Below are 6,793 nucleotides of genomic sequence, written 5' to 3'. Positions count from 1 at the left end.
TGTATCTGTCTTGCCAAAGGAAACATTTTGTCGCTCCTGGGTTTGGGATTGTTGTTTGGTTGGTTTATCTGTGGTCTAATCTGCAGCACAGCACGTGGTGGCATGCAGGTTACTGATGGGGTTGCTGTTCAGGGTCTTTTCGAGTGTGCACACACTTCCCTCCCTCTCAGCCTTTCCTTGCCCCTCGCTGGGATCTGGAGATGAGGCAACAAATATCGAGGAGGCTCAGGGGAGAGATGGCTGTACTGGGCTGGGATCGACCTCGGGGCTGGAAATCCATTTCGGTTGAGTTGAGTTGCTCCAGAGCTGAACTGGGTCCGCTGTGTTTAACTCCAGGGAGGGACAAGAATGGTTGTCGCATCTTAATCTATCTGGGAGAGCAAAAGTGAAACAGGTTCCTTTTATCCCCCTTGTCTTGTTACTGAATGTAGGGCTTGTAGTGCTTGATAATAGGTGGAAAACTTTTTAAACACTTCCTTTTCTAATAGCAATGCTAATCCTGTCTAGACCAAAAACTATGAAAGAAAAAACCAAACTGAGAGAGGTGAAAGCTAACCTACTCCTAACACCTGGCTGGTCTGCCTGAAAGGGTTGAAATACTGTGAGAAGGTTGCGGGAGAGGAGCTTTGAGGCGTTGTTGGCGAGGGACCAGGTCGTTCTCCTGGCCGATGTCTCAGTGTTGCGGTGGCAGTAGCAGAAGAGCGAGTGGTTCTTGCCTTGGGAGGGTGTTGCAGCCAGCTCCGTGTGGGCTCCAAGGCTCCCTGCCCGTTTCCCCTGGGGCTGCTGGAGCGGGGGAAGAGGGCAGGGTGTGCGTGGGTGGGTGTGTGTGCGAGTGCGTGTGAGCGCCGGCTGCGCGCGGGAGCGAGAGCTGTGTTTCTAAAGGAGCTCCACTCCGCTGGGGAGGGAGAATTCCCAGTGGCCTCGTAGGGAACCAAAGGCACTGATAAGTTGTCAGCTCTGCTGTTCTCAGAGCGGGTAAGAGGAAAAGCTGGGTGGGGGTTTTTTGAGCTTTGGGTCAGTGTCCCTTCCTCTAAGGACCTCATCTCTTGCGGGTACTCCCACCTTTTCTGCATGGAGTTGCATCGGCTCTGTGAAGACAAACGGTGTCTGGGGTTTGCCCAGTGCTGCAGGTCTTAGGCTGATGTTGGGATACAGTCAGGGAAAACTGTTTCTTTCCTTCAAATGTGGAAGCAGTGTAGTCCAAGGTCAGAGTCTGTTCAACGGCTTTTGCAGATGGTCTTTCTCTTAAGGGAGGGACCTTGAAGACTCCTTTCTTTGCTCCCCAAAGTAGCCTTGTACATGTTCATGTATCGTGCTATTGGGCTGAGCTGTTTTATCAGTGAACTTGGTGAGCTCTTGTGAAGAAAGGGAGGGAGGAAGGGGGAGAGCGGGTTGTCCAGCTACTCTTCCTCCGGACACCAATCGGGTTGCAGAACTTCACTGAAAGCTTTACTAATAGAATTGTTGTTCTGACATTATGTAAAAGTGGTATTAATATTGTGTGACTTTTCAAAGAGCTAGTTAGATTTATAGATAGGTAATAGGGATATTGAAGAAATGACTTCTCAAAGAAAAGAGCACTTGGAACAAAAGAAGTGGAAAACAAGGTGTGCTTTATGGAAAACAAATCTGAGGAAGGAAATGAAACAGCTTGTGGGAGGCGAGGGAAGATGATACCTTTGGCGTTCCTTAGTGCTGCTGAGGCTCAGCCCCAGAACTGGAACATACCCCCTCTGCCTTATTTCATCTCTCTACCAAACAGGACATTGTCAAGTAGCTCAGACCAAAACGCTGATCTGTCTTAAAACTGTGTCAGTCTGCTGGGGGATATTCTCTGGCAGAGCTTTACATAATACCGTAAGATACTTAATTTATCACGTTAGCTTCCCCTTCCCTCCCAAAATTGTCTTATCTGTCGTAGGCCCCACTTCAGGATTCACACTGCCTTTGGGGAATTCTGTGGCAGCAGCTACGGAGGCCCTGTTCCCTGAATGTCATAACTTCGTGTGCGTTCCAAGCCGGCACGTTGCGGTGCTATAAAACCCTGAGATTATTTAAAAGTAGGAATCCTAAGACCTTAGGGAATGGCATGCCAAGGGGCAACTCGTGGAGATCGCACAACCCCCTTGAGAAACGATTTAGGAACAAGAGCACCCGTGACAGTGTCCTGAGAACAAGGCAGTTGAGACAAAACCTTTAGTTCTTCCCCCATTCACTCTCCATGTGTCGGCCTCTGTGACCCCGGTGCTCCCTGTGCCCGAGCGAGTCCGAGGGGAAAACGCAAAGAGAAAGACTTGGAGCTCCGGGCCGCCCCCGGGAGTTCCCTGCCGGGGAGCCGGGCCGCGCCTCCCCGCAGCGCGGGGAAGGGAAGGCAGCGCTGCGGGGCAGGGCTGGAGCAGCTCCGGCCCCGAGTGCCCCCGAGTGCCCGGGCAGGAGCTCCTGCTGTGTCCCCGCCGTGCCGTTGTTCCATTTCCTTCCTCTGTGGTAGTATCTAAGGCTAGGTGTGAGTAGGTGTGGGGTGTTTATCCGCCACAGGTACAGGAGCTGTCGTATACCTCATTTCTAACTCGTAACTGAGTAACTTGCTTTAACTTTCTCCAAACCCCACAGAGTTGCCAAGTCTGCCCTCCCTCCTTTGATTAACACTGAACTCTGGCCTATAGCACCCCGTGACCTGCAACTGGGGGAGAGACCCCCTAACGCCTCTGAATGTCGCTGCTTAAAAGCTACTGCAAAGTGAGGGCAAATTGCAATCTTATCTTATTTCCTTTGGTTACAAGGGGTCCTCTTGATTAGTCTGTGAATATCCACCCCCTCCCCTCCACTCTCCATGGAAAAGGGCCACCCACGCTGCCTTTTCCCACCCCAGAGCCACGCTGAGCTCCAGGGCCAGGAGCCGCTCTCAGCCCAGTGCTGCATACACGCTACTCACTTTTTAACACGACCAAAAAAACAAAAAAAAAAAAAAAGAAAAAAAATAGTAACCTCCAAATACTTAATTTTCTTCTTTATTATTTGACAATCCTGTATCCCTTCCCCACTCCCCAACCTGGCCAGAAGCTGCATCCTTAACCCGGTCCATCTTTATTTGAATGTAGTTCCCCTACCCCCATGGGAAAGAGAAGCTTTGTCAGGTCACGGTGGCTGCTATAAGTCGGGAGGGGGCGGTTTCTTTGTTTTGTTTTGTTCTTTTAAAATTTCCAGCCAAAACCAAAGATTTCCTAATGATTGTATAAACTCAAAACAAACAAACAAACCAAAGACAAAGGGCGTCTTCAGCACCAAGCCCACCTGTGAGGCCGGCCTGGCCTGGGGCTCCAGAACGGCCTGGGCAGCAACTCCCGGCCCCAGGGTGAGATCTGGGGCACAGGCTGGGAAGGGAGGCCGGGGCTTCGCAGGTGGGTTGAGGAGCTGAAGACTTGGGTGCAGGATTGGCTGCTCTGCTGGGTGCTTTAACCCTCTGGGGGCTGGGTGATGTTGATTAATACACGCTGAGGTGCACTTCTGAGCTTCCCCCCCCTTCACTGCTTGGAAGAGGCTGTCCTGTTGTGAGAAATCCCTGAAAGAAGAAGAAGCAGCTTTTCATTTCTCCTCTAGTTCCTTTTTTCTAGATTTCTTTTATTTTTGCAGCACCACTGTGCAACTATGCATTGTATTTCTCAACCTTTTATGCTAGGTAGATGCCTGTGACTTTTTAACTTTTGGGGGGGGATTGCAAATGGAGGAACTTTTTACATGGATCTTTTTAATCTCAGTTGATTGGGGGGTGTTTGGTTCTAGGGTCAGACAAGCTCTATCCCAAAGCAAAATCCAAATGTTAATATTATTAGCCTGATGCAGATACCAAAGATAATTTCTTTCCTGCAGAACCTTAGACTTGTGTATTAAGTACGATTACCCAGCACTTGCATTAGTCTAACCTCAGTAATTCCAAAGCTTAGATGTATATTTTGGTATATTTCTGGGATATTAAAAAATTGTCGTTTAAATTCTTGTTTGTTTCAGTGTAATGCTCTTAAAGTCATAGCATGGAGATAACTGAACTTGTCCTATTCTTAGTAGTTTGAAATAATAGTATTTTTGTATGTTTTGGGTGTGTCTATGTATGTATTAACATAACGGTTTTCACTGCCTAGGTGTTCATAAATAATAATAAAAGAAAAACCAACTACAAAGGGTTTTTAAACTGTACATAATATTCCGTGAGGAATTTCCACCAGACCGCCAATTTGGATTGCATTTTCACTGATGGCCGCTCCCAACTGGGATTCTTTCTTTCTTTTTAAAGAGACAGCATGTTCTTTTGTTTTCCCCACTGACCTGAGGTTCTTTCTCAGTGCAAAGGGGGTTTCACTGTTTTTAAGGGGTGGGCCAAAGAGGAAGTAGCTCAAATTTTGTTTTAAAAATGTATTTACAGTGTTATTTTGAAAACTACCCCTTTGTATGAAGAATTGGGAGTGGAAAACCAAGCCCTTTCTTCTAAATCTGTTCATAATTTTTCAAAATGAGGATTTGTGAATGTTTGTAGTGTCTGGGCAGTCCCTTTTTGCTTTTTTTTTTTTAAATAAGACAAGTTTGTGGTCCTAATGGTTTCACTGCTCTGTGCAACTGCCTGCTTACACTGGCTGGGAGGTTTTTTTTCCCTTGGCCTTCCTCATACACTGCATTTATACACTTGAGATCAGCAGAACACTTGAAATCAAGGGCCATTGTGGGAGTACCCTACCCAAACGCAACCCAAGCTTTTCTGGAGGCTGAAATGTGAGAGTCCCACACATTTCAAAACCTTGCTGATCACACTAAGGGTGAGGAGGAAGGCGAAATGCTGTCTCTTTAAAGATGTCCTTTATTATTATATTATTATTATTATTATTATTTTCCCAGTGGTTGCCTACAGATAGCTGTAGGCATTGAGAGATTGTGTAGATTACAGTAAATCAGAATGAAAAGGTAGATTTTGTGTAGATGCATTTGTCTGCTGTAATTTTTTATATATATTAAACTTACTGTAATTGTACAGTTCATTTCTGTTGTAAACATCATTAAACCATTTTCCAAGTGTTTTAACATGTATGCACTTGTTTGTAGTTTTTAAATGTGTCGGGGGGGACGATTGCCCTTCCCCTATGGGTGAGACTGGGCCAGAAGATTGATCTGGTGCCCTTTGTCTTGTCAAACTGGAGGAGAGCCTGGGTTTTATGCACTCTGCTTGAAGCTTTTGTTCTAATTCTGTATTTATCAGCTCCTCTCCCAAAAGCAGAAACAGCTTCAGTCGCTTCCTGAAGGCGAAGAGAGGACTCAGCTCAGCCCCACAGTGAGTGGCCCCAAAACCAGCGTCGGATGCTTTTTGAAATCAAGGTATCCATTGATATATAAAGAGCATAAAGGTGATTTTTTTCCCCTCCCCCCAAAGAATTTCATTCCTATTGTTTGGTGGTTGGTATTTCACACTGCCAAAGCTTGTGACTTCCACATCTTGCAGATACAGTTATGGTGATTTAAAAAGAGAAAGCTGTTTTCAGCACTCTTTGTTCTTGCATCGAGTGCTTTGCAGCATAACTTTACTGTAATTTTCAGCTCAGCTGTCTCAGTTATCACCCAGTTCTCTCAATTTTTCTTGTCACTGCAGAGAACAGCAAAGGATCTAGGAATCTTTTCTTGTGAGAAGCATTCATTACCATGTCTCAGTTTACTTTATTTTGCTTTAATTCATTGCAAATATTCTTTAAAAGCTACAAGCACCTACTGCAGGTACAGTTTTACTGCTTAAAGAAGTAAAACTGCCTTGGAACTTGCATAGCACCCATTTCAGCAAGTTTTTCTGCTGCTAACCCACCCAGTCCCTGGAAAGAAGACATAACCTCATTTAGCCAGCACCCAGAGCAGCAGCTCTTGTTCCCACAGCCTTGCTTTAGCTCTGCTTCTTCTGTGAGGACTGGTGAGATGGCTTGGTCAGCTCCTGAGTCGAGGTTGAACACCCCTGATGTTGCTGGGCTGGATTTGTCCTTGCTGAATTCCTCCAGCTTTCCGTGTGCAGTGAGGCACGGGCAAAACTGAGGCTGCAGCAGCAGGAGGTGAGTGTCCCTTTGATACCTGGCTTTGGGGCATTTTCCCAACAGCCCATCCCAGCTTCTGGGACGTGTGTAGGAGCTCCAGCTGGAATCCTGTCCTCCTCAGCTTCCCTGGGAGTTGGTGCTGCTGGGTGCAGGCTGGTGCAGATGGGCTGAATACCTCAGGTAAGGAGCTCGTGCCATTCCCACTGCTGCTCCCTGCACACACACATGGGACTGTGGCACTGTTTTATTAATTCATCAAAAACACATGACATTATTGAGCTGCTACCTCCTTGGAATGATACCTGCACCTTTTAGTGGCAGCCTCATGAGAGACTGGGCTGGAAACTGCATTTATGTTGGCTTTTGTACAGTTTGTTGTCTGGAAGTGATAATAGGGGAACCCATCTCCTTGTTTTTTGTTTTTCTGCCTTCAGAGAAGTCTCTCACTCAGCCTACCTGGCTCATATTTATGGATGAGTGGCAGTGCTATTGCTTGATCTTTTTTTGGATATTGGTGCTCATTTTCTTCCTACTGGAAAGTTGGCATTCAGCCTCTCTGCTTCACTGTGGTAACATCATATCAGTCTTTATAATTAAGGAAAAAAAGTTGCCCTCCACTGAAGCAGTTTCTTAAAGGCAAATTTAAAGCAAAAAGGGTGAAATAGTCTTAAGATAAATACTACAGGAAGTAAATACAGTAAATACAGTAAATAAATCTTTGCAAATTTTTTAAATGC

This window comes from Geospiza fortis, unplaced genomic scaffold (genome assembly GCF_000277835.1).
Source record: "Geospiza fortis unplaced genomic scaffold, GeoFor_1.0 scaffold72, whole genome shotgun sequence".
Classification (NCBI taxonomy): Eukaryota; Metazoa; Chordata; class Aves; order Passeriformes; family Thraupidae; genus Geospiza; species Geospiza fortis.
This window is presented reverse-complemented; position numbering follows the sequence as displayed.